Genomic DNA, 27,529 nt, shown 5'->3' on the forward strand with positions numbered 1-27,529 from the left:
GTCACAAAATAACCTTATGCAAATTACTAAACCTCTCTGCATCCCCTTTTCTTCCTTTATAAGATGAGAAAACAAGAACTTTAAAGGGTGAGGCTTACAGATGTTGTAGGTAAGCACCTGGCACAGGTGCAGCTCAGAAAGTGGTATTATTATCAAGACAGTGGGCTTTGTCCTCCAGGAGCTCACCCTACCTCTGCAGGGTCAGGGTCTGAACCTTTCTGGTGGCCCTAAGCTTTGGGGTTAACCAGATGATCCTTTAATACACAAAGAAACCCAAACAGCTTAACCTCAGCCGAGGCACAGAGGGCCCAGCCGCCCAGCGAATGTTAGCCTCGAATCCTGTGCTCCATTATTGCGCCTGAAAATCCGTTAAAATTTCACACAATTTCCCGCACAGCAGTGTGCTTCATAATGCTGGGAGCCAAGCCGGCCCAGTAATTGGGACTGGAGTGGGGCAGAGTCCAAAGCAATTAATCCAGCCTCCTTCCTTGTTTGCGCCAGGATAAGCCTGACGGGGTGGAGAGTAATTGGAAAGGAGCGGCCTCCATCCCCAACTCCAAATTAATATTTTCCTGTCCTGATTTAATTCCGCCCGGGAACAGTGACACAGAGACATGCCGTGTCAAGCGCTAAGTAATCCGCCACAAGCCACCTGAGGGGGAGGAAGGGACTTTTCCTTTTCTTTGTGGTTGGTGGGGGGCTGAGGGGAATAGCAGCTAACAAGACAGAACCTCAGAGGTTGGAGGACCTTCCAAGGACATCTATAGTCTGACTTACCTCCCAGTGCAGGAACATGCCACAAAGGAGGACAAAAATCAGGCACTTAAAAGGCAGACGGACTTGAGCTCAAATCCTGACTTTGCCACTTAGCGTTTGACCCTAGGCAAGTCATTTAACCCCATTGTCCCTCAGTTTCCTCATCTGTAAAATGGGGATAATAGCACACATCATGATGATTGTCATAAGGACTCACTACAATGAATATAAGGCACTTAGTATATAGTAGGTGACTGGTAGCTATTTTTTCTGTTCCGGTTTTCTGACCAAAAGCCAAGCACAATGCTAAGCACTGAGAAATATAAAGAGAAATAAAACATGGGCCCCAGTCTTTAAGGAGCTTGCATTCTACCCCCATATATCCAGAGCTGACACACAGTAGGTGTCTAATGCGTGCCAGCGCCCTGCTTTCTGCCGATGGATTCCCTGAGCAGGTGATCCTTCAACCTCTGCCTGATCATTTTAAACATCTTACTGCTGATGCATTTGCCTATGTGTTGGCCTCCTCTTGAGCATCTAGCTGCCTCCCTGCAACCTCACGCCACTGGTTCTCCTCTCTGGGGAGAGGAGTCCAGACCCAGGAGTTGGAACTCTGGAATCTGTAGATTTCTTCCAAAAACTTCTCTGTCCCTAGTGAGCCCCTTCTCAGCTCAACAGCCTTCTAGTGGGGAGGAGGGCTCCCACCTTGACCCTCCCTCATCCCTGGGGTACTCACGCCAGCAGCTCAGGCGTGCTGGGCGACCTGGAGAGCTGGGGTGAGATTAAGCTCAACTACCTGTGTGGACATCCCTCCCTGTCGCACATCCCACCCACTCCCCAATATCCCTTTCACCTCCATTGATTCTTGTCCTGGGGTCTGCCTCTGGGTGACATCCAACAAGACAGCCAGGTTTTCCATAAACCCTTAGGCCCGACAGGGTAGGACACCTCTAACAAAAGGCAGCACCAGCGGTTAGTAGGGACAGAACATGCCACCTCACCACTGGGCAGCTCTGTCACCTAAGGGTTTCAAGGCATTGGCAGAGGTGTCTGGTGGAAGGGGGCGGAGATTACCCAGTGTGGAGGGCAGACTTATTTACGAGCACTCTTAGTTCCCCCCACTCTCACCCACGCAGGACATTCAAACACTTGAAGGCTACTAGGTCATGGGAATCTTACAGCCTCACAAAGGGGCAAGAACTAGAGAAATCTGGTTATTTATGTGCCCCTCCCCACAGCAGGTGGAAAGAGAAAGTTCAGGATAGTGAAGCAAGAACGTGCCTCAGTGGGCTCCAAACTCCCCCGAACAAAAACCATTCAAGCCAAAGCAAGGAGCTACCAGAAAAACCACATGTCTGACAAAACTACAGGGAAACACCATGCAAATGTCAAATTGATGAGGAGAGGGTGGGGAGGGACAAGAATAAACCAAACATTAAATCAAATCAGTAGGAGAATAATAGCTAAACTCCTTCTTACTTGTAGCACTCAATTCTGCAGTCGATATGGTCAGGAATGAATGAACGGCCTGCTCAGAACCACATCTAAATTCAGTGTGTGTATCACCCAAACTTCATGAAGGAAGCTGGCCAGGAGCAGCCTTGCCCCATCCCACACCTCCCATGCACAGGGGCAAACTAGCATGGAAGGGGGCCAAACCTAGACCCCCCCAACATGACCTGGGGCATAGTGGGAGAAGACCTACATAAGGGCTGGGTGACATGAGGAAAGTCGTGTCTGCTCTCTGAGCCTCAGGGAATCAACATGGGGGGTCAGCTTGAAAGGCTGCTGGGCACGCAGGCACACAGAGCCCTGGTGGTTGCCCACAGTGAAAACAAGGGGGTGAAGCAGGCTGAATGGGGTCAGGTGCTCTAGGTCCCATCAGGCTTTTCTTTTGCTGTGTGCATACAGAATAAGTGTTTGAATTTCACGTTTGTTTAAGAAACTGAGATCGGAGGGCGCCTGGGTGGCTCAGTTGGTTAAGCCTCCGACTCTTGATTTCAGCTTAGGTCACGATCTCACAGTTTGTGGGATCGAGCCCGAGCCCCGAGTCAGTCTCTGCGCTGACATTGTGGAGGCTGCTTGGGATTCTCCCTCTCCCTCTCTCTCTGCCCCTCCCCTGTCCACTCTCTCTTTCTTATCTCTCACTCTCAAAAATAAACAAATAAACATTAAAAAACAAAAACTGAGGTTGGAGAGGAAGGGAAGAGAGAAGCCCCGGGGGGGGGGGGTATGATGAGTTCGGGGTGGTGGTGTGTGATGCCATCTGCGCCCCTGTCTTCCCATGAAAACTGCAGGAAAATCCACCCAGCTCGCCTGCGCTCCGGGAATCGGATGCACATGTGACGCATGTTACCGGGCGAGCGAGGGGTAGAGAGGAGGCTGACACGGGCTCAGCTGCGTCCGAGCTCCACGCGGGGAGGATCACCCAACCCGACGCTCCTTGTTACGCTGTTTCACAGCCTTTCATGGGCCGAGACCATGCGCCAGGCACAGTGCCAAGGCTGGCAACAAGGGTGTATGTGATGTAGTCCTAGCCTCAGTCAAAGACCAGAGAGGAGAACAGCAGACAAATCAATTCACAACCCGGGAAGAATTCGGCTGGCAGAGGGCAAAAGAGTCTTACCTGAGCAGCTTCCAGGAGCCAGGGTGGGGCCAGCACTTAACATTTTCCTCACTCCATCCTCAGAAACTGGGCTCCAAAGAGTTGGGGACAGGCTGAAGTTCACATAGCTGAGAGGAAGTAAAGTTGGATGTGAACACAGGGGTGGAACTTTAGAGACTGGCACGCTTTCATAGCCATGAGGATGCCGGTGGTGAAGACGGGGCATTCTTTCTCTTTGCCCAGGACAGCCTCCAGGCTTCACTGCTGGCTCCAAGCTCCCCTGACACATGAGCACTCCTCAGCCCCAGCTCTGGGCTCTATCCTAGCTGTTTCCAAAGTTCCAGACATGAGGTAGGGCCAGAAGAGCCTCACGTATTCTGACTCCACTCTGCCCACTGCTACTCTCCCTGACCTTGGGGACTTCAATGGACCTGTGTGGCATTTATCTGCCCAGAATCCCCCTCTTGTGAAACTGTACCTCAAATTTCCTGGGGAGCCTGCATCCATCTCCCACAATGTCCATGTGGTTCTGCAAGGGCAGAGCCCACTCCTTGGCTCCAGGGATAGTCATGGGCCTAAAATCCTCCCTCTGCCCCCAGCTATAGTGACTGGTATAGAAGCAGGCATGTGACCTAAGCTGGACCCACTGAAATTCAGTCTTAAGAATTTTACTGTTACTACTGGGAAGAAGAAACTTCCTTTGCCGAACCACTAGGATGTGGGCCTAGTGTTACTGGCAGCCATTTTTGTCACCATGAGGAGAAAGCATGCCTGAGAAAGAAACCAGCCTAGAGAAAGGCAAGAAAATCTGAGAAAAGACAGAGCTTTCATAATATGGTCTGAACTTCTGGATCACACTGTCCCTGAAGAATCCTTTTGACTCTTTAGTAGTCAGTAACCTCCTTATTATTTAAGCCAGTTTTGAGTTTAGGTTTCTACCAGCCTCTTTCCCAAACTGAAAAGAGTTGGGACTGATACAGGGATCAGTATCTTGTGGGATTTGTGCCAGTCTGTTAACTTCTGCCCACTCTAATCCTCTGGAAGGAATCTCAGATGGATTGAGTCCAAATCCATCTTTGGCAGTGGAGAAAACTGAAAAACAGATTTTTAAAAATTGGGCACCTGAATGGCTCAGTTGGTTAAGTGTCAACTTCAGCTCAGGTCATGATCTTACAGTTTGTGAGTTCAAGCCTGCATCAAGCTCTCTGCTATCAGCACAGAGCCCACTTCAGATTATCTGTCCCTTGCTTCTGCCTCTCCCTCCCTCACACTGTCTCTCTCAAAAATAAATATCTGGAGAAAAAAAAAGTTTATTCAGGCAATTTAAAAAAAGGTTAAAAAAAATTTATCCAAAGCTTCTGCAATAGTTAGGAACAGAATTGAGATTTTAACCCAAACCTTAAGACTCTTACTCCTGTGTCTTTTTCGGACCATTGTATGATTCATTTTATCTAGTTCTGAAAAGGTTTACATGCAGAGTGTATACACAGTGAGTGTGCGTGTAGCTGTGTGTGTGTATGTTTTTGCATCCTCAGAGACATACTGAGGTCCCCAAGGGCCAGACTTGTACCACTCACATCCCTGACATCTCCTGGACCCAAGTCAATACAGCAACTCCCCCCCCTGTACATCAAGTATAAATGGGGATGCCCAGAGATGGGCAATAATATTCTGGGAATGACACACTGTATGTCCAGGACATGAGTTCAACCTTTCTGGGGAGCCTGGGCGGCTCACTCAGTTGAGCATCTGGCTTTGGCTCAGGTCATGATCTCACAGTTAATGGGTTCGAGCCCCATGTCGGGCTCTATGCTGACAGCTAACTCAGATCCTGGAGCCTGTCTTCAGATTCTGTGTCTCCCTCTCTCTCTGACCCTCCCCTGCTCGCTCTCGCTCTCTCTCTCTCTCTCTCTCTCTCTCTCTCTCTCTCAAAAATAAATAATAAAACATTTTTTAAAAAAGAGTTCAACCTTTCTGAGACTCAGGCTGATATGAAGTTGAACCTAACAAGAACAAGACTAGCAAAAGAGGTAACTTTCATGAATATCTCTTGTGAAAAAGTCAGGCACTTGCTAAAAAGAAAGCTACTGTGGGTGTTCCACTTTAAGAAAGTCCAATCCACAAAATCTAAATTTATATTCTGAACTTAGAGGTTAAAGGACATTTCTTACAAGAGGATTTTAATTGTTACAGCAGTTCCATTGAGGAGCCAGGGTGCGTGTTGACAGGCTTCTCCAGCAGGGAAGCAGAAATGAAGGAAACAAGGAGAGACAAAGGGCTAAAGCCTGCCCACTGCAGGGCCCTGAGAAGAAGGCCAGCATCGGAGCAGGTGGAGGAGGAAGTCCACCGACAAGGGTCACAGAGACACATGATTGTGCAGTGTGGGCACACCTGTAAAGCACCATTCCAAATTGCACTGGGTCAAATCCCACTGGTCCATCCAAATAAGAGGCTGGATCCCAAATCCTGGGGCAGTTTGGACCCACACCTAAACCAGGAGGGTGTGGTGTTGTGTATTACAGTATCTGCAGCCTTCTCTCCCAATCTATCCCTATGGGGCCTCTCCCTGGCGCCCGCCCTCCACTGGAAGAAGTGTACTTTCTGCTCCATTGACGTTGGACTTGAGGACATGACTCCTTTTGGCAAATGGAGTAAGAGCAGAAGTGACAAATGCCACATCCAATCAAAAACTTTAAGAACGTCACAGGTTTCCACCATCTTTCTTGTTCTTTTCTCTCGGCCACCGGTATAACATGTCTTTGATTGGGACTTTTTCGGTCTAAAACCCAGAATGAAGATACATAGAGCTGAGCCATAAATATCATGTGCCATAAGCAAAAAATTAACTTTGTTCCTATAAGCCAGTGAGATTTGAGAATTGTTTGTTACTACATCATAAACTAGCAAAAGCTGTCTAATACAGAGGGCGACATTCACAGTTTTAAGGCAACTTCTGAGAACCCAAAGGATTAAATGGGTCAGACATGTCATTGTACTACTTGTACACATCAGTGTGTACAGTGTTTACATCAAACATTCATGGGAGGGGCACCTGGGTGGTTCAGTCGGTTAGCCCTCCAACTTTGGCTCAGGTCAGATCTCACCTTCGTGGGTTCAAGCCCCGCATCAGGCTCTGTGCTGACAGCTAGCTCAGAGCCTGGAGCCTGCTTCTGGTTCTGTGTCTCTTTCTCTCTCTGACCCTCCCCCTCTCATGCTCTGTCTCTCTCTGTATCAAAAATAAATAAAATGTTAAAAAAAATTAAAAAAAAAACATTCATGGGAATCACAGGGGATGCTTAGTAAAATGCAGAATCCCAGATCCCCCTCCCAAGATTCAGAGCCATTTCATCTAAGGAGGGGCCCAGGCATTACTATTTTTGACAAGCCCTGGAGGTGACAGGTGGACTGTCAACAGACCATACTTTGAGAAACCCGATTGGGGGGCGCCCGGGTGGCTCAGTTGGTTAAGCGTCCGGCTTCAGCTCAGGTCATGATCTCACAGTTCGTGGGCTCAAGCCCCGTGTCAAGCTCTGAGCTGACAGCTAGCTCAAAGCCTGGAGGCTGCTTCAGATTCTGTGTCTCCCTCTCTCTCTGACCCTCCTCTGCTCATGCTGTCTCTCTCTCTAAAGTAAATAAAGACAGTAAAAAAAAAAAAAAAAAAAAAAAAAGAACCCCAATCGAATGAGTCCACTCTTTTTGATATCCAGAGAGGTACAGTGGCATGCCCAAGGTCACACAGCAAGATCTTCAGTTCCTTTCCCCAAATCCCACTGTCCTCCCCTAGAGAAACAAAGGGAAGGCAGAAGGCAAAAGGAAAAACTCAGATTGAAAATGCAGCTCCAGAGAAAAAGACCAGTGGAAGCCAGGAATTCAAGTTCAACCAGGGTCCAAGTTCCAAGCTGAGGGGGAGGCTGCCCAGTGGGTGGGTGGCTGAGTGACCCCTTGGGGTCTTCTCTGGAAGAATAGAGGTAGGGAGAAAGGAGTCAGATTTCAGAGCAGGGTGGATAGAGGAAGGAGAAAGAAAAAATAACTAAATAAAAACAGGAAAAAAAAGTCCTCTGGCCCCGGTGAGCCCAAACATCCCAGCATCGCTGCAGGAGCTGCCCCAGACCTCTTCGATTTTGATGTACAGTTTGAAACAAATCAATAGCGGTATAATAATACTCAGCACGCTGTGTAATTTTTATATCATTAGTTTTCATTTTCCGCTCCCCATGCATCAAAAAACTTACAACGGGCTCGTAAAGTTTATTTAGTATTCCATGAATTCCTAATCAGTTTCATTTCATAATGATTCAGGAGCCGCCCGCTGCCTAGGCCCCCATGTCAAAAAATCGATAAAACCAACACAGTTTTCCTGATGGCGGCTGCAAAAGGATCTATTGTAGAGGAATTATGATTTATGCCCTGGCCTGAACCGTGAGCAGCAGCCTCCACCCGGCGGCTCAGGGCTGAGGTCTTCGCCAATAATGATTTATGCACCTTCTGCTAGCCCCACCCTAGCTCCCTCCCTGCCCCAGCTGGCCCCTGACACTGCCAGGAGGGGGCAGGGTCCCCCTGGAGGGAGGCAGGAAGGAAGAAGTCACCAAGGGGAGGCCCAGTGGAGGTCTGAGCATCCCTCCCAGGGCCCCAGAACCTGCCTCTAGGTCCACCTGCTCCCAGGAAGGCCTGAGCAGCGAAGTGAGGTGTTGGGGGAGCCCCACCTATCCCCAAGGAGCAGCAGAAGAAACGGGGCTGGGACGGATGTGTATAGGAGGGAAGGGGATAACCCAGGCTCTCCAGCCCTCGCTCCTGTCCAGCCTTCCTTCCTGACCCCCAGAATGAGCTCTTGGCCCCTGCCTTCACCCCATGCAGTCGCCTCTACGCTCACTAGCCTTGCCCCAGAAGCCCCAGGGAAGCTGAATGGTGAAGAGGTCCCATAGCAGCCATAAGGCGGCAGTTGAACCTCACAGGACGCAGCAGCTACAGGCTTCCAGGATTTTACAGCTGGAATGAAGCTTCCAAGACTCCCAAAAAGTATGGGCTTAAGTCTATCAGGCCCCTTCTCTTCCTAAGGCCACCAGACTCGATTTTCAGGATCCTTCCTCTGCCCCCACCCTCACCTCCCATCCCGCTCCTCCACTGGTGGGTGATTAATGGGGTCTAGGAGACATGTTAATGGGATGGGCATTAAGTCCAACAATTGGTTTAATTAACAGCAACTAACCTAGCGCAGAAAAAGAGATCTCAGGGTGCCTTCATAGGGAAAGAGATGCCACAGTGTGACAAACAGCCACCAGAATTGGGGCCACCAGTATGTGCACCCCACCCACTGCCTATCAGCTGGTCTCTTGGTGTCCACATGATGTGCAGGGAGGGCCAGAGGACCCCATTTAGGTGGGTTGAGAGGGACAGAGACTCAGGGTCGAGGTCCTGCAGGGATGCTGTCCCCAGTCCAAGGTGGCCCTCCAACCTTAAATCCAAGATACAATAAATGGGATTTCTCCTCACACTTTCAGTTGTGTTTTCAGTCATTTGCTTACCAAACAGCTGGGAGACACCTCACAGCCACTCCATCTTCCTGCGAGTAGCTCAGAGAGGAGAAGGGTCTCATCCAGCCAAACACAGGTGAGGAGTGACAAAGCCAGGATTCTAGCTGAAGCTTTCCAGGTCTGAGTGCACAAGGTATCTGTCCACCCTGCCCTGGTGGACGCCGGCAATGCCCCCACTCCCAGCCTGTGCCCCAGTTTGAGGGCAGCTGCTCTTTCCATGTCCACTCCAAACCTCATGCACACAGCAGCCTGGGAAGCATCTAGGTTTGGAGCCAGAACTGGATTCGAATCCTGATTGCTATCACTCACAGGTTGAGCGACCATGGGCCATTTAATTAACCTTTCCTCCCTTGTAAAAGGGAGTCATAATTTCTGCCCCACAGATGGTGATGAGTCAAAAGGGCAGGTATATAAAATGCCCGCCCCCAGGAGGCCCCTGATAAATGCATCCTGCCCTTCCTCCACTCCCCCTTGCCTCTTAGCCTCACTCACGCCCCACTAGAAAGTCCCCTGTGTGGTGTTGGGGTGAAAAGGGGCTTTGATATGTCCCCCCTCCTCCTAGAAGGATAATAAGGACCAAAATTCAGCCAGGATTTGGCATCAGTGGACTCTAGATTGTGCCACTACTCAACCACAGTTCAGATGAACCCAACCCCATCTAATCAAACCTGCCAGGGCCTCGGTTGCCCCTTCTGGAGGTGAGGCTGAAGCCTGGTAGCCCACTATCCTGGGAATGGTGTTCAAGGAACCAGAGGCTTCTCCTAGGTGCAAGCCAGATGGGGGGAGGTGCTGGGGAAGGGAGTGAGAGCCCGTGGATCTGGACTAGGAGAAGGGGAGGGTCCCTGGCGTGGAGAAGCCCTGCCTGCTCCCCCCTCTATCCCCAAATGGGATTTGAGGGAAAGCTGGGCCTCCTCCCCGTGCCACAGACTCCCCATTTTTTTCCCCACAGAGACAGAGACCATGGAGCCTCACCAGCACTCCAGAGACGCAAGCTCTCCTGCCTGTTACAATCTACAGCCTCTGGTTGGGCTGCTCCTGGGCCTCCCTGGGCTCTTTCCTTCTATCCCTGGGTTTTTCCAAGTTTCCACTCTTGCCTATTCTCCTCCACTCCTTCCCTCCAGAACCTGCTCCACCCACTGGGGAAAATAAACACTTCATTCTAAAAGGGCTGAAGGGGCCCTAACACCTCCCACACCTGAAAGGACAGAGAGAGGAGCTCTGAGATTTCATGAGAACAGTGTCTCTGCCCGGCTCCCCTTCTGCTGCTGGGTCCCCCGTCGGTCCCCTCAGTTCCATCACCCCTGGGCTCAGGGACAGCCCTCCTGGGAAGGTCGCAGAGTGGGCCTGGAGGCTGATCAGCACCCAGTCCCACTGGCACTCAGAGGGGGTGCCAGTCTGGCTCCCATAGCTGAGGGCATTGAAAGCATCAACAGATCTCTCTGTCCCCTTCCTCAGACCCCTACAAACACTGGGGCTCCTGCAACCTCCAGGGGCCAGCTCTGCTTTGAGCTTCACTTCCCTCACTCTGGCTCCCCCATTCTTTCTCTGTCCCTGCACTCACCTCTTGTTATTCCAGAGACCGGAGCCAGCCAGGCCCATTGGCCAAGTCAGCCAAGTCTCAGCTGCTCCGGCTCCTCGATGACACGGTCCAATTCGGACTCTGAGCAACAGCTGTTTCATCTGTGAAATGGGCTCAGTGAGAGTTTGTCAAAGGAAAGCGCTTATATTGGATAATGTGCCATGGGGACTGTGACTCTTTCAACAATCCTTGGATGTCACTACACAGAGCTCAGTTCCAGGACTGTGGCCCAGGCAAGGACTCTTCCCTTAGCAACTCTGTAAGTTACAGAGCTCCACAGCAGGCACAACCCCTAGAAATCAGAGGCTTGCTTAGCGATACAGCAGATAGCAAAGAAAATAGGAAAACAGATACTAGGACCAAAGGCATCTGTGTCCCCCAGGGGCAAGGTATCATTAGGGCAGGAGCGAACAGGGTCCCGGGGTCAGAGGTACCTGGATTTGGCCACTGCAAAGAGCATTGGACAAGACCTTAAACTTCTGGGAATCTCGACTGTTCATTGTAGAAATGATAATAATCCTGAGTTTCCAGGAGTGCCCTCCAGATCCAGCAGGAAGTAATAGGATGGACAGAGTGAGAAATGCAGCTTTGAAGGCATAAGGGGGTGTGTTTGAGTTACAGCCAGATGCCTGTCTTCCGCTGTGACCTTGGGCAAGTTACCGAGGAGCCCAAAGCTGCATCGTCCTCATCCATACAGGAGGAACGACCATGGCCATTGCTCCCATGTTTGTGCAGCTTATAGATGGTCCTGCAGCATTAAGAACACAGAGCTAGTGCCCAACAAGTACTACTGGTAACACGGGCACAGAGCCCAGCACCAGAGGAGGTTAACATAATTCGTGTTTTTTCAATTTATTATGGGGGTGAGGACAAAGTTTATTATTGGGAGCCCCATCAGAATACCATGTGAACAGGATGAAGGGTAGACTCCAACCCAGAGCATCTATAACACATTTCTGGCCATTGAGGTCTCTCTCTGTCCCCAGATGAGCAGGACTGAGGTCCTATCTGGTAGTCACAGAAACTGAAGTCTAGAGAGATTTAGTGGATATTTTCAAGATCTCACAGAAGGGAAGAGCAGGAGTAAGATAGGCCACTCAGCACTGCCAGGGGGGACTCCAGACTGAAAAGGTGTGCTGTTTCCTCTTGTCTTCTCAGACAATTCATAACAGTGATTACCACGTACTGGTGGTTTTCTCGGGTTAAGCAGTTGACTAAACGCTATAAAGGGCTTATCTCATTTAATGCTCATTCCACCTATGAAACAGATTTCTTCTCCCTATTTTACAGATAAGGAAACTGAGGCACAGGGAGTTAGGTGGCTTGTCCAAAGTCACTCTGCTTACAAGTGGTGTATGGAAACTGTGAACTTGACCAACTAGTTGCACCAGCAACATCAGAGGTGGCCTGTCCATCCGACGTAGACTGGTGGGTCCCTGCAGAGGTCAATCTGATGACACCTCTGCCTCCCCAAAGGACCAACTTTCATCCTCTTCCGAAGCTCAGGCTGACTGCCTGTGAGGGGAGCCTGACTCCTCATGGTCCCTGAGTGCCCCCAGGAAGAAGTCCTCACAGGCTCCTTGCAGCCACCCTGAGCATTCAGTACCTGTATTCTTCCTGAAAGTCTAACCTAAATCCTTCAAGCTTCAGGGCACTCCTGGACACCTCTCACTGACTCTTCCACCATCATGTCCATCCACCTACCTCTACCCTGGTGACAGCCTCTGGAAGGAGTGCCCCATTGGGAGCAGGCAGCACCCCAGTCTCTACTTTTCCCAGCCCTCAAGTACCTGTGAGAAATCCCAGGCTTTGCAGCCACTAAGCCTAGGCCCTAGCCCTGGTTCCTTATTCCTTAGCAGTGTGACACTGAGCTAGAAGCTCCTTAACCTTCCTGAACCTCAGTTTTCTCATCTGTAAAATGACATTGATCATCCTCATTGTCATGAGGCTTAAATGCCACAGTGAGCTGGAAGCCAGAGCACAGCCCTCCTGGGGCCCATGAGGGGCTCACCACAAATGCTGCTTTCCTCCTCCTCCTCTCCCTCCTCCCCTTCCCTCCTCCCCTTCCCATGGAAATGAGAAACCATTTTCCATGAAAAAGAAAGCATGTTTTCCATTTCCTCCTGAAAAAGTTTGGCTGAGGCTCTTATAAAGTGAATTTGCCCTTTATTGGGTGCTATAGGCACCATGCAAGGTGCAGTGCACGCAGCATCTTATTCCATCTTCCCACCCCCACGAGACAGGCATTATTACCAACATGTGATGACCAAGGCCCAGAGAGGCGCAGTGGCTTGCCTAAAGTCACAGAGTAAGTAAGAGCCAGGAATGGGGATCAATTCTGTCTACAGATGTTGGGAGCCATGGGGAGCTTCCCTACAGCAGAGTCCCCCCTCTCCCAACCTCACAGGCTCCTCACCCCAGTGAACAGATCACAGCATGTCACATGTACAAGGTGGGAGAGTATTTTCTCCTCCATGTCGAAGATGAGAAAATGGAAGCCCAGCAAGGTAAGGAGCTCAGCCAAGGACACAAAGCCCAGGGAGGTCTAGGCTCAGCTGGAACCACCAGCCTACCTCAGCTAAAAGGAAGCAAACTACTCTGCTTCCTGCTTCAGAAGCAACATCTTCACTCTCTGGCATGTGAAGTCCAACTCCTCATCCTGCCAGTCTGAGCCAGTTGGCATTAGGAGGGCAAGACTGTTAGTCTCAGACTTCAAAGCCTAAAGCAGCCATGACTAAAACTGTCCTCCTCTTAGGAATGTCCCACAAGGCAGACCCTCCTTCAGGTCCAGTCCTGCAGAGAGGCCTCACATTGGATTGATTTCATTTCTGCATGGCTGCAGGTCAGCTATTACAGCAAAAGTCCTAGTGCTACCAAAATATTGCCAATTTGACCAGGAGGCATACAGCCAGCACAAAGAGTGCCTCCTCAGAGGACTGGGCAGAATGGTGATCTATATGTTCCTGTTCCCCAAATGGGGAAACTGAGGGTCAGCAAAGGTTCACAGAGAGGAAGCAGTGAATGATCCATATGGGTCTGGCTACAAGATCGCTAAGGCTCTTTCCGTGCCCTAGACCTTCCTGAGCCAGGCTCTGGCCCAGGTACCTGGGGCACATGAACTGACTCACTCTGAGAGGGGGTCATCCTGTGGGGTGCTGGCACTTACACATCCGGACAAATATGTGTGATGCAGAACCTCCCCCCATCCACAAGCACCTGGCATGTGCACACAGCCAGGCACACAAGCGCACACACTCTCACAAGCACACACAGGTCTTAGGGCAATGGTTTTCAACTCTAGGTGCACACTGGGGTACCTGGGGAGATTTTAAACACACCAGCGTCTGGCCCCACCACCAGGGAAACTGAAGGAATAAATGTGTATTAGTAACCTACTGCTGCATAACAAATTTCCTCCCACCAAACGTAGCCCCTTGAAACAATGTTTCTTCTCTCACATGCATTTTGAGGGAGCAGCTGACCAGGTGGTCCCAACTCACGATCTCTCATAAGGTTGTAGTTTTGATGGCTGCCAGGGCTGCAGGCATCTGAAGGCTTGCCTGGGGCTGGATGATCTGCTTTCAAGGTGGTCACCCCCTGGCTGGCAGCAGAAGGCTTTGGTTTCTTGCCGCATGGGCCTCTCCACAGGGCTGCTTACATGTCCCTGTGACACGGCAGCTGGGTTATAGCTCTGAGTGACTGATTCAAAACAGTGTAAAGAGAAAGCCACCCTGCTTTTATGCCCTAACTCCTAAATCACACTGTCACTCTGCTTTTTTTGTTTGTTAGAAGTAACCCACATTCTAGGGAAAGGGAATTTGATTCCATCTTTAGAAGGGAAAAGTATTTAAAATTTTTTAAAGTTTATTTATTTTGTGACAGAGAGAGAGAACACGAGTGGGATAGGGGCAGAGAGAGAAGGAGAGAGACTGTCAAGCCGTCTCCACACAGTCAGCACAGAGTCTGACGCGGGGCTCAAACTCACAAACTGTGAGATCATGACCTGATCCGAGATCAAGAGTCAGATGCTTAACAGACTGAGCCACCGGGTGCCCTGATGTGGAAATAGTTTTAAACTACCACAGTGTGGGAGGCGGGCTGGGATCCTGTGATTTTAAACACTCCCCAGGTGACTCCAGCATGTAGTCAGGGCTGAGACCCACTGAGATGGAAAGTCACAAACTGGAGGGCGTTAGGGAAGCGCACTCCGTAGGACGTGACTTCATGGTTGACCAGCCTCTAAGTCCTCTCCCCAGGGAACCCCACATCTGTGGCCTCAGCCCCGGCTCTGACCCTTCCCTCACCCCTTATGGCCACCACCCCCAGAATAGGCCTTCTCAGAGACCCCCCCCCCACAGGCCCCAGGTCCGGCCCCCAGTCCAGCAGCACCCCTCGCTAGCGTCTTCTAGATCTGTTTCAGGTCTGTGTAAGTATGTGGGTGTGCAGGGCACATGCGTGTGCACACTACGTATGTGCATGTGCCTGCCAGTTATGCCTGCTCGCAGTCCAGGGCTCCCTGACAGGAGCACCAGTCTACCTTCTCCACACCCTGCTCTGTCTGTCTGTCCTCCTTTCTGTCCTTCTCGCTCCCTTTCTCTTTCCTCTCCTTCCTTTTCTTGCGCTAGACTCCCCTCGTCCCTGACTCTACTCCCGTTCCCATTTTGTGGTGTCTGTGCCCTTTCCCCCTTCCTGACCTGCCCTCCTAGCAGCAGGTCTGGTGGCTTCTCTGCAAATATTTTCAAGGAGCAGCAATAGAAGCAGCCCAGAGCGAATGGGGAGGGGCCCTGGACTTCCATGCCGGCCTTCAGGAACCCTGCAGCCCCAGCCACTCTGGGGTCTCTGGCGGAGCCGCTGTCCTTCCTCCATCATGACTCCCAGGTAAGAGGGGGCATGGCTGCGGGGAGGGGCACAGGAGCCAGGAAAGAGACTGTACTGGGGTCCCTGTCCATTTGCAAACTCCTCTGCTTGTCTCTCCCCCATCAACTGCCTGTCCCGGTGGGCCTGACCTGCGGCCTCCAGAACCCTCCTTCCTCTCCGTATTGCCTCTCTGTGGTATTGCCAGTCTGTCTGTCTCTATCTCCCACTCTCCGGTCTGTGTCTCTCTGGCTTTCTCTTGGAGAGATGCAGCGGGGGCCACAATCCGAAGGCTGCGGCAGTGAGAGGGCTGCACCTCTCGAGGACAGCAGTTGTGCCCTCGTAATGAGAAGGCAAGAGAACTCTTCTCGGGAATTAATGAGACCACCAAGAACAAAAGAGGCAGCCAGCAGAGGCCGGAGAGGCGGGGCCTGGCTAAGCCGTCCCCGCAGAACCGCGTGTGGCAATAATAGAGTGAGGAAAAATGGAATAGAGATCCCTGTGGTAAAAACTATTAGAGGAGGCGAATTATAAAACTATTAACCAGAATGTAACTCCCAATTAAAAGATGATTTAACACTGGAACCTGATGGATGAATTTTGATTAAATGGAGAACTATTAGGAGCCCAGGGATAAGGCTGCTCCTGCCAGTTCTAAAAGTTAAAAGGCAGTTTGATATAAAAATTTATAAATTAAGGTTAATTACTTTAAATAACATGGCTGGAAGCAATGAAAGGAAGTGTGTCAGAATCTCCAGAGTTTGGGGCAAGATGGATACAGATGTCCGGGCTGGCCCCGGGGAACGCAGAGGTCAGGGCAGGGACGTCAGCACTGCCACCAGGCCCACTGAGAAGTTAGGGGCTGGCTGGCACACCAGCTGGGGATGCCCTCTTTGCCCTCCACCTTGGGCCACACCAGGACATATGGGTCCTAGGAGTTGGGTGGAAAGGAGGCCGCACGGCCCCAGGACCAGTCTAGGGAACTCATCTGATGGAGATGACACAGACCCTGACTGGCCAGCCCTCCTTCTGTTGGGAGGGACATTGCAGGAATCCCGCCCATGACCCAGTGTTTACTGAGTATTCAGCAGGGGTGACAGATCACAGCACCTTGGCCCCACCCCCTCTCAAGGAGTCACTGCACACCTTGCACCAGGCCTTCCTGGCCCTCCTCCACAACCCCCACCTTGTGAGGCCCTTCAAGGAGAGGCTGCTGGGTGTGGGCTGCTCTTCCCCAATGCCCCAGGCTAGTGAGATGTAGCCACCCCACAGGGCTGTCCCCTGCCCCCAACTCTGAGTCTTCCCTGAGCTGAAGGTCATGCTTCCAGAAGGGCCCAGCACTACCTACACCCAGGGCAGTCTGAACCTTCTACTACCAGGCAGCCCCCTGAATACCCCGCCTGGGCAACTCATCCCCTCCCCAGAACCTCGCCTCTGACCCCAGGAGGACTGCTCTGCTTGTCCAGAGGGGCAACCTCGTGAACAAAAGATCCCACAGCAAAAGATGGTACTCAGCTCACAGGTACAGACAGCCCTGAGGAGGCGTTGGAAGGCCATGGCCCAGGAGACATGAATATAAGGCTTGCCCTGTTGTTAGGGTCATGGGCACTCGGCCAAACTCCTTGGATTCGAGCTCCAGCTCCAACGCTTCCCAATCTATGTCTTTAGGATTTATCTCTTCAGGCCTCATTTGCCCATCTGCAAAGTGGAGAAAATCTCTCCTTGCAGGATTGCCATGCAGATGAAAGGCAACACCCTAACACACAATAAGTGCTCAATAATGGCGGCAGACCTCATGTCCACAAAGTCTCAACTTAATAAGAATGTAGTTATGTGGCAGACCCTTACTGATGCTTCCCACAGGCAGGCACCCAGCGAACACTTCCCAGGCATAAGGTAAAATTACCTTATGTAATCTTCCCAACACCCTTTGAAGTCAGTCATTATTCCCATTTCCCAGAAAAAGAAACTGAGGTCTGGAGAGGTTCAGTCACAAGCACTGGCCCTCATAGCTGCCAGTGGTCAATCCAGGGTTCAGGCCTCTGCCCTCCTGATCCCACCTCACACCGCCTCCCCAGGCTTCACGTTCTTCAACACCTCAACTATGTTGAAGGTTTTCACATCCTCTCTTACTGTGCGTCGTATTCTACACCTCAATAAAACTAGTTGAAAGTAGAACCAGGGGCACCTGGGTGGCTCAGTCGGTTAAGTGTCCAACTTCGGCTCAGGTCATGATCTCACAGTTTGTGGGTTCGAGCCCTGCATCGGGCTTTGTGCTGAAGGCTTGTTCAGAGCCTGGAGCCTGCTTCGGATTCCGTGTCTCCCTCTCTCTCTGCCCCTCCCCCACTCGCGCTCTGTCTCATTGTCTCTCAAAAATAAATAATAAAAACCTTTTTTAAAAAAGATTGGCTCTCATTAAAAAAAAAAAAAGAAAGTAGAACCAACAGGAAAGGAAGAAGGGAGTGAAGGGGGAGAGGAAGGAGACAGAGACAGGAAAGGAAGGAGAGAGGGAAGAAGGAAGGAAGAGGCAAAGGAAGGAAAGCGGAAAAGAAAAGGTTGGCGAGTTTTGGAAAATAAACCTCCGCGGTGTTAGAAGTCAGGAAAATGTCTAATGGTGGGAAGTCCTGGACACTGGAAATGGTCTGCTTCTGAGGTGGCTGGTGATCGCACAGGTATTTAGTGTACTGATTTATGCTCCTTATCGAAGATATTTTTCTAATTAACAATTTGAAAATGAAGATGAGAGGCGCCTAAGTGGCTTAGTCAGTTAAGCATAAGACTCGATTTCAGCTTAGGTCATAGTCTCACAGTCATGGGGTCATGAGATCATGAGATCAAGCCCCAAACTGAGCTCCCTGCTTGGGATTCTCTCTCTCTTTCTCTCTCTGCCCCCCCCACACACATTCTTTCTAAAAAATAAACATTAAAAAAATTAACAAATAAAAATGATAATGATAATGGGTGAATGGGTATATCAATTACACCTCAGAAAACCTATTTTTTTTAAAGTAAGGAGAAGACTTTCTTTTTTTTGAGAGAGAGAGAGAGAGAGAGAGAGAGTGCAAACAGGGGAGGGATAGTGAGAGAGGGAGAGAGACTACCAAGCAGGCTCTCACTTTCAGCGCAGACCTGATGCAGGGCTCGATCTCATGGACCGTGAGCTGAGATCAAGAGTCAGATGCTTAACCAACCAAGCCACCCAGGGGCCCCTCAGCAAACCTATTTTTGAAAAAATAAATACAGTATGCCAGAAGAAAGCCCTTCCTTGGCTTTCCATGGTGTACAACAGAAACCACGTGACAGGACAGAGAGAGACCCAGAGTAGCCTTGTGCTTGGCCCTGGGACGAACCCAGCAGCATCAGCCTCTCAGAAGGGGTGTCCCGCGGAAGTAAGCTGGAGGAGAGCGGCAGGAGATGCAGGGTCCCCATCTCACTACGTGTGCCAGGCCATGTCGCTCTCCATTTCCAAACCTCTCTCATTTCCCTCATGAACGAGGCAGGGATGTAGAGGAAGAGAAGGACAATGGAGGGGCACAGCCCAGGCAAAGGCTTAGAAGTGAGAAGACTTACAGGCACAGAGAACAATGCACCCCACAGGCTTGAACTGCCTGAGCTCAAGAAAGGAAGAAGGGTGTGACAACGAGAAGGGCCGTTTTTTGAAAAAGCTTCAAAATATCCTGGACACAAAAATATCATTGCAACTGAGACAAAGCTAACATGATAGTGATGACCTCTTTCATATGCTACTGTTACTGCTGTTGTCAGCACTGTTGTTATTGGGGAATAGCAGGGTGAGGCACAGCATTTCCCAAAGTGAACTCCAGGGGACATTTCCGCCACAAGATTCTTCTCAACAAAACTTTTCACAGCAAAGTAGTTGATACTTACAATGCTCTTCTCTTGGAACTACCCAATACACACCAGCATAATAAAGGCTCTGAGAAGTCTTGCAGCAAGGAATCTATTTAACTTTTTGAAAATAGCCTTTCCTATGGCTCAGTCAGTAGAGCATGCCACTCTTGACCTCGGGGGTGAGTTCAAGGCTCACGTTGGGCATGGAGCCTACTTAAAAAAAAAAAAAAAGAATGAAAGAAAGAAAATTGCCTTCCCTAAACCCAGTTGATCATAAAACCTTTTTCTTCTTTCTTTCTTTCTTTTTTCTTTCTTTCTTCCTTCCTTTCTTCCTTCCTTCCTTCCTTCCTTCCTTCCTTCCTTCCTTCCTTCCTTCCTTCCTTTCTTTCTTTCTATCTTTCTTTCTTTCTTTCTCTCCTTCCTTCCTTCCTTGCTTCCTTGCTTTCTTTCTTGCTTTCTCTCTCCATAACACTTATGGACAACCCCAGACACTGAGGCTTTGTGGATCACACTTTGAGGAACGAAGAGGGGCAGAAAGAGCATAAGTTCCAGCGTCAGACAAAGCTCAGTTTCAGCCTGTTTCATCTGGCCCTGGTCATTTGCTTAAGCCCTCTGTGCATTGACTTCCCCAGCTATAAATTGGAGGAGATAATGCCAATCTCAGAAGGTTGTGGTGAGGTTTAAATTAAATGTAGCACATGATAGACATCTAACACCTGTTTGTTCTTCCCATTTTACAGAAAAACTAATTTGCCCAAGAACACATAAGCAGCCAGAGGGAACTCAAATTGGGTCTTCTGTTTGGAGAGAGGAGAGGACCTCCTCCTAGTGTGAGCATGGGGAGGGAGGGGGAATGAGATCCCTTCCGCTGAAGAGCTAAGCTCTGAGGTATAAAGGATTCAGGATTACTTCCTGACAGCATAGCTCAGTACACACCCTGGACCATCCAAGACTGAGTCATGACTCCACCACTTACAGGCTCTGCCTGTGGGGAAGTTATTTAACTGCTCTGGATCCTGCATCCATAAAGTAGGGACACAAACAGTACTCTCTACGTAAGATTGTTCTGAGGCAGAAATGGGCCGTTCCAGGTAAAGTGCTTAGAATAGAGATTGACATATGATAACCCCTCAGTAAATGTACAGTGCTTTTTGTTGTGGTTTTGTTTGTTTGTTTGTTTGTTTGTTTTTTACTATTACTGTTCACTACTGGGCTCCAAGTCAGTTGATGGAAGGGAAGGGGGTGACAAAGAATTCCTTCTCCCACAGAGTCCTGAATGGCAGGGATGACAGCCTGTGTCAGCCAGGATCCCCTCTTCAGCTCTGTCTTTCCCTAGATTCCAACCATGTCTGGTCCCCTTCCTGTCCCTGTAGAGATCTCATTAATGACATCCACCCTGATGGGGCTGTAAGTGCCCAGAGTAAGCCTGTGATGGGCTGGTCTTCTAAAGAGTTACTGTGACCCCAAACCCCGCCAAGCTCACATGCGAACAGTGGACTTGACCTCTCAAATCACCATCACTTTGTGGCATCCTCTGAGGTGAGCAACAGGGGCTTTTGCAGCCACAACTTATCAGTGGAGAAACCGAAGCAGACAGCAAAATTTAGGAGCTCTCCTACAGTCAAATTTGGGGGCCTAGAACCTAGATCTTCTGACCCCCGAGCCCTGGCCGTTCCTCCCATACTGGGCTGAACCTGGCCCACCCTTTCACCCTCAAATAAAGTTATTCTTAGTTGTAAGGTTTCCCCTCACCAAAGCGGCCCCACACACCAACAGGTGAAGCTTGCTGATATACTGGCCGTGTGGTCAAGACTGCCCGCAGCCACAAGCCTCAGGATCAGTAATCCAGTTTCTAGCCCCTCCCTCTGCACATCTCCCAGAACACCCCACCATTCCTTCCCATTTCAGCCTTCACAGAGGGCTTTCCCCTGCTAACACGTCATCTGAGCTCTTACGGCTGCAGAGACCTGGGGCTGGCCCACCTTTGACCCCACGGACAGAGTGGAGCTGATATAATCATTTTCTAGCCTAATGAGCCTACTACATCTCCCACAAAACAGAGCTTAATGGCCATGGTGGCCCCTGACTAAAACAGAGCTCTAGGGCTGGAGGTGAAAGGTTAAAGGTCTAAGTCAGGGCCAGGGCCCTTCTCTCTACCCCTGCTCAGTGTTTCAGTTTTCTCATTGATAAACTGCCTTTCCTACCACTGAACTTGCTGTGTTGCTATAAGAACTGGAAACAATTTAGGTAAAGGTAGCTCCTGGACCCAGGGCAGGTGGTCCCCAAAAGACAACATAATCCAGCTAACACTGGGCCACCCTGCAGCCAGCTCTGCATGGTGCAGCATTCAGAGGAAACATCAGTCCATCACCACAACAACATGGAAATGCAGCTCCGGTTCTTACCATGCATCTCCAAGGGCATTATGAATCCTAAAATAAGGTAATGCTTCCTGGAGCCCTCTTCCTCCATCGCCCACAGCCCCCCACGGCTGGGCCGTGGTGCCTCAGTCTCCTCTAGTGCTCGCCAAACCCAGCCCCTGCAGGTACCCAGCTTTCTGTGCTCTCCCCTCTGTCTTTTATCCTCTTCCATTCCTTCCCCCAGGAGGGATGCCCTCCCCCTTGTGAAGGAAGGTAATCTGAGATTTCTGGGCTGTTTTCAATTTCTGATTTCTACCCCTGGGTAGAACAACTGGGCCCAAAAAGGATCAAACATAGAAACTGTTGGCGGCAGACGACGGGTAAGACTGGGGGTCCTTGGGGGTAAACTCTGTTTTGGTCCTGTGATACTTGTTATGATCAAATATGTCAACACACAACTGCTGCCATCTATAGTTTGCTCCTCAAGGAGCTTACGGTCAAGTTGAAGACATACCTGAAACGACTAGACAACATGGGAATCTGAACTACATATAACAGACATGCTGCGTAGGCTGAAAATCTGTGTCCACCCAAAATCCATGTCGAATTCCTAATCTCCAGTGTGATGGTATTTGGAGGTGCAGCTTTGGGGGAGGTAATTGGCTTTAATGGGGTCACTAGGGTATGGCCCCATGAAGTGATTAATGCCATTGGAAGACAACAAAGCAATACCAGAGCTTTCTCTCCACCATCTGAGGATGCAGCAAGAAGGCAGCCCTCTCCAAGTCAGGAAATAGGTTCTCACCAGGGAACCTTATGAGCTAGTGCCTTGGCCTTGGACTTCCCAGAACTGTGAGAAATAAATTCCTGTGGTTCAAGCCACCCAGTTTATGATATTCTGTAAAGCAGTTCGAGCTGACTAAGACATATACCCTCAGGTCAAGAAGGATATTCCAGAGCTATGCCCACCAAAAAAAAAAAAAAAAAAAAAAACCAGAGTAAATTTTTGGCTTGAGGATGAGTGAGAGGACTCCTGGAGGGCACTCTGCGTCTGCACAGCTGTGTGAAAGAAAGGGCACCGAGAATTGAGTGCTCTGGAACAGGACAGGTTGAGAGACACAAGGGCCAGAAAGGTAGGCTAGGACCAGGTTATACACATGTACCTGTAAGGCAGGGTCCCAGCTTTCACAGAGCAAACAGGATATACAGAGATATACATGTCTTTTTCTGGGGCCCCTGGGTGGCTCAGTTGGTTAGGTGTCGGACTTCTGCTCAGGTCATGGTCTCACAGTCTGTGCCCTCTGCTGTCAGCTCAGAGCCTACTTCAGATTCTGTCCCCTTCTCTCTCTGCCCCTCCCCCCTCTCAGAAATAAACAAACTTTAAAAAAAAATTTAAGAAAGTATAAATGCCTTTTCCCTTGGAGCAATAAGCAGAAGAAATTGCAGATAACACCTTACCCTCGGGGCCCCACTTCCTGCGTGGGGGAAGGGGACAGAGGCCCCTAGTCTCCATCTTTCAAATTCTTCTGGAAGAGATACAATCCCTCCAGGGAGCTTCCAGCCTTCTGGGGAAGGGTGAATCTCTGCACATCAAGGTCTCTCCTCCTAGGCTGCCCTTTCCTGCCTGACCACTTAGAAAACTCCTACTTTTCCTTCAAATATTACCTCCTCTGAGAAGCTCTCCTTGATTCCCAGCAGACACAGGGAGTCTCCCAGAGCATTTTGCTCCTTCCTCCATCAGAACACTTCATACTTTCCACTGAAGGAGATTGTGTGTGTGTGTGTGTGTGTGTGTGTGTGTGTGTGTGTGCATGCACACACTCTCAGGTGTGTTTGGTTGTCTGTCCCCATGTGCGTGCCCCTGGCCCACAAAGCCCCACATTTGTGAGGGTGAAGACCAGGCCCAGTAAGAGTCCCGGCTGGTGCTGAACAAGTCTGTGATGGCTGAGTGACCGAATGGCTGGAGGGACTGGCTGATATGAGAGACAATCTGGACACACTAGTCTGCTAGGGAAAATGGACACTGGGTCAAGTCATGTCTCTTTGACAAAGAAATAGGAAGCTGATAACCTCCCCAGGCCCTCAGAGAAGGTCCAAGGTGCAAGATGATGGGGTTCTGGGGAGTATCCCTGCTTGCCCTGTTCATACATGCCAGCCTACCCTTGTTACCCACTCTGGGTAATTCAGCAGCAGTGTCCTCAAGCCCCAGGATTGGCTGTCTGCCCTTCATGGGCAGCATGCCCTGGAAAAACCACTACAGATATAATACAAGTCTGTTGCCAAACAAAAAAATGGGGCATGTAGCCAGAAAATCACAAATTCCTCTAGAAGCAGGTCAGGGCCTCTCTGCCCATCCTGCGGATGGTTCACACAGGCCAGAACCAATACTGAATGGATTACACAAGTAAAGGTCTGAGGGTTCAGAGGACAGACAGCTGGCTGTGCTTCCTTCCTCCTAGAGTGGCTTCTCCTAAGAGCCCAAAGGACAGCCTACAGAAGCACTGGACTCACATCCCAAACAAGATGTTTGGCCTCTTGGAGCCTCTGCTTCCTCATCTAGAAAATGGGTATGATCGTAACTAGGCAAAGGGCTGCAATGAAAATAAAATACGAGCTTGCATTTGGAAGAGCTTTGTAGAAGGATGAGGCGCTGCACAGACGAGAGGCTCAGACCATTTGAATTGTTTCATTATCACTGTTATTGGAGTAGAAGAACAGAGACTCAAACCCATGACTCTGAGACCAGTGTTGTGACCAGCCTCCACCCCCACCAAGGGGTCCTTGGCTTCTGCTCTGAGCTGGATTTTCTGAAACAAGGTCCTCCAAGGCATGGAACAACTGGGGGGAAGAGGGGGAGGAGAAGGGCGTGTGTGTGCATGTGTATACACATTGCATGTGGGTGTGAGCCTGTCTGAATGTGTGTGTCTCTGTCTGCCCCGGGTTAGGGAGGGGAGGGGATGGAGGGAAGAAAGGGAGAACTAAAAAGAAAAGCAGAAAAAGCACAGAGAAGAGGACTGAGGTATTCGGTTACATGATCTAAATTCTAATCAAACATCATTTAAAGCGTGTTTTATTTCAGCCTCGGGAGAGCCGGTCCCTCCTGGCTGCTCACCATGGCAACGGGCCGCTCATTTCAGAAGTGTCATGCCACATTATCGTCCTGCCGCCTCACACGCTCTCGCCGCCTGACAACTTCGCTCTGCCCCTCACGACAACCATCCCCGCTCCGCCGGTTTATTTTTGGTGTCAGCCAGCCCCCCTCTCCTGCCCCCTCCCCAGCGTCAGTGGATTGAAAGACAACCCCAGCCCTCCAGCGGGGTGAGCATCGCAGGCTATTTGGTGATAAGAGATAATTTCAGGAGATACTTGCTTACACGCATATGAACAATTTGCTGCATTAAGACAATTCTGCCTGGTATGTGGAGACGGGGAGGGGGTGGCCAGTGCTCAAACTGACAACACCCCAGGAAAGAAGAGGGAGGGGCACTCCTCAATACTTAGGACCCCTCCAAAACTATGAGATTCTCATCAGGCTGTCATCCCTAGCATTGTCTGAAGGCCTGCTTCTAACCCGCTGTGTGACCTTGTGCAAGTCACTCCCCTTTTCTGTGTCTCTCTCTCTCCTTAGCTCTCAAAAGATGGGGTTGGACCAACTGCACAAAGAACCAGGGTGGGCACAGCAGAGTACTGAGGACCCAGAAGGAGAACAGACCCCTGGTCTTGCCACCAAGGCAAGAGGTTAGCCTGCACAGCCCACCTCCATGCATGTGACTGTCCCAGATCAGAAATGGTGGTTGGTGGGATTGGGGGGTCCTGAAGCTCCCCACTCTGGTGGAAGCTAGGAAAATCCTGGACCTAGGATCAGACCCCATCCTGGGAAGGGCTTTTCTGGAACACCCATCCCTCCACTCTGCCTGAACTTCTTCACAGGACAAGCGACATCTCTGAAGCTACCCACTCCCTCTCTGGCATGTTTACATGCACACACATGCTCCCACATGCATCACCCTAGATCCAGGGCCAGACAGAAGCACAAAGGCTAATTAAGAAGAAGTTAGGAGGGAGAGGTGTACCTTGAAACCCTGGCTAGGAAGTTGGATCCCTGGCGCTCAGAGCCAGGCACAGAAATAATGGGCTGAAAGGTGAGGTGGTGCCATCCTGATGCCTTCATCTACTTAAAGACAAGAATAGCAAGAGGTGTGTCTACTGAGGGCTTCCAGGAGCCAGGCCTTGGGCCTCGGTGTTCCCATCTACAAAATGGGGATAACAATACACACTTCATACAGGGTTGCTGGGACAATTAAAGGAATATTTAACACACAGTAGGTGCCCAAGGAAAACCAGCTACTATGAATAATAAAAGCTGCTCGAAGTGAAGCCAGGGAGCTATTTCCCTTTCACTGGCTTGAGACCTCTGCATAGGCTGTCAGTGCAAGAAGTCTCTCTTGGCCCAGACCTTGAGCCCTAGGCTTACTCTTCCCCTACCCCTTCCCTACTCTGCCTTTGGCTCCATAGCCCTGCCCCAAGTCTGGAAAGCAATGGGCTGGGGGCTCTCTCGCCATGTTATGCCCTTACTCAAGCAATGCACACAGGCCCCAGCTTGGTCCTCTTTCTCAGCAAATGAACAAAATGAATTAAATTACTCATCTCAGCACTGCACTCACAAGTGCTCCACTCAAAACTGGTAGTTTCAAGGGGCAGTACCATGGGAGAGGGGCAGGGGTCTTAGGCAAGGAAGGCGGGTCCAAAGGAGGAAGGGGTAGAGTGGTCAGGATGAAGGGTTACCTAATCACACCCACATTTCTGGACTTTTTAACTATCAAGAGCATGTGCTATTTTTAAAACCTCCCGGAATCAGCAGGTTTGCTGGATGCCTCATTTCCTGCACCCTCATCCAGATTCCAGAGCTCTGGAAGGACTCAGAAATCCCCAGCACCTGCGTCGCTAGCCTCCTCACCCCTTCCCAGCTGTGTGGGTTTCAACAAGTCCCTTAACCTTATGAGCCTCAGTTTTCACATCGGCACTGTGGACAGAAGGCAGATCCTGCCTCGGGACCCCAGTGGGGAGTTAAGATGGGGTGTTTGAGCTCCCTGCTCGTTCGTCAACAAGCACCAGGGAGGTGCCTCCCACCTACCCCTCCCCTGACAGAAGCAGACAGCCCCCCAAAGTGCCTCCACTGGTAGGCCTTCTAAACTCTCCCCTAGGGGCACCAGGGTGGCTCAGTCTGTTGAGTGTCCTGCTTCGGCTCAGGTCATGATCTCACGGATCGTGGGTTCGAGCCCCGCGTCAGGCTCTGTGCTGGCAGCTAGCTCAGAGCCTGGAGCCTGCTTCGGATTCTGTCTCCCTCTCTCTGACCCTCCCCTGCTCACACTGTGTCTCTCTGTCTCTCTAAAAGACATTAAAAAAAAATTTTTTTTAACCCTCCCAGAGCAGCTCGGGCGAGGACGCTCCTCCTCGGCGTTCCCAGCGCACTCAGCCTCCCGCCAGGCGGGCCGGGGAGGGAGGGGCCGGGGCGGCAGGGAGTCCTCCCCGGCAGCCTGGAGGCCGGGGCCTGCGTCCAGGGAGAGTGGGGAGGAGCGCCCACCCTCACCCCGCCGGGGCCTTGGGGGAAGGGCAGGGGCGGGCGCCGCCGGCTCACCTTCTGACGGTGAAATGTGGCCATTTACCTTCACGCTCCAATGCCAGCACCTAAATCACTGTCGCAGCGCCCGCGCTCAAGGTTGCTCCCGAGCGGCCGCCAACAAAGCCGCCGCCGGCCCCCCGCCGCCTCCGGGAAGGCCCGCGGAAGGGACGCCCACGGCCCCTCTGCTGCGCCTCTGCCTTCCTCCCCGCCCCCCTCCCGCTGCCTCCTTTTCATTCTCGCTCTTTTTGTTGCCCCAAAGACCTATTTCGGGGACCAGGCGGCCACAGTGTCCGCTCCAAACTCACCAAGAGCCTCAAATGTAGGTTCCAGCCCAGGATGAGGTTGTAAGGACACCCGGGCTTGCAGCAA

The 27,529-nt window shown here is 50.7% G+C and overlaps 1 long non-coding RNA gene across 1 annotated transcript in view; it reads right to left on the reverse strand.

Moving 5' to 3' along the window:
- LOC115281812 overlaps positions 1-27,298 on the reverse strand; it is an 85,883-nt gene extending 58,585 nt beyond the window's left edge. Inside the window, exons 1-2 of the long non-coding RNA XR_003904417.1 lie at positions 27,176-27,298; positions 3,383-3,489 (exon numbers count right to left, since the gene is read on the reverse strand). This is a non-coding gene — a long non-coding RNA (uncharacterized LOC115281812). The remainder of the gene's footprint in view (positions 1-3,382; positions 3,490-27,175) is intronic.
- Positions 27,299-27,529: the final 231 nt, after the last annotated feature.

Source organism: Suricata suricatta, chromosome 17 (assembly GCF_006229205.1).
Source record: "Suricata suricatta isolate VVHF042 chromosome 17, meerkat_22Aug2017_6uvM2_HiC, whole genome shotgun sequence".
Classification (NCBI taxonomy): Eukaryota; Metazoa; Chordata; class Mammalia; order Carnivora; family Herpestidae; genus Suricata; species Suricata suricatta.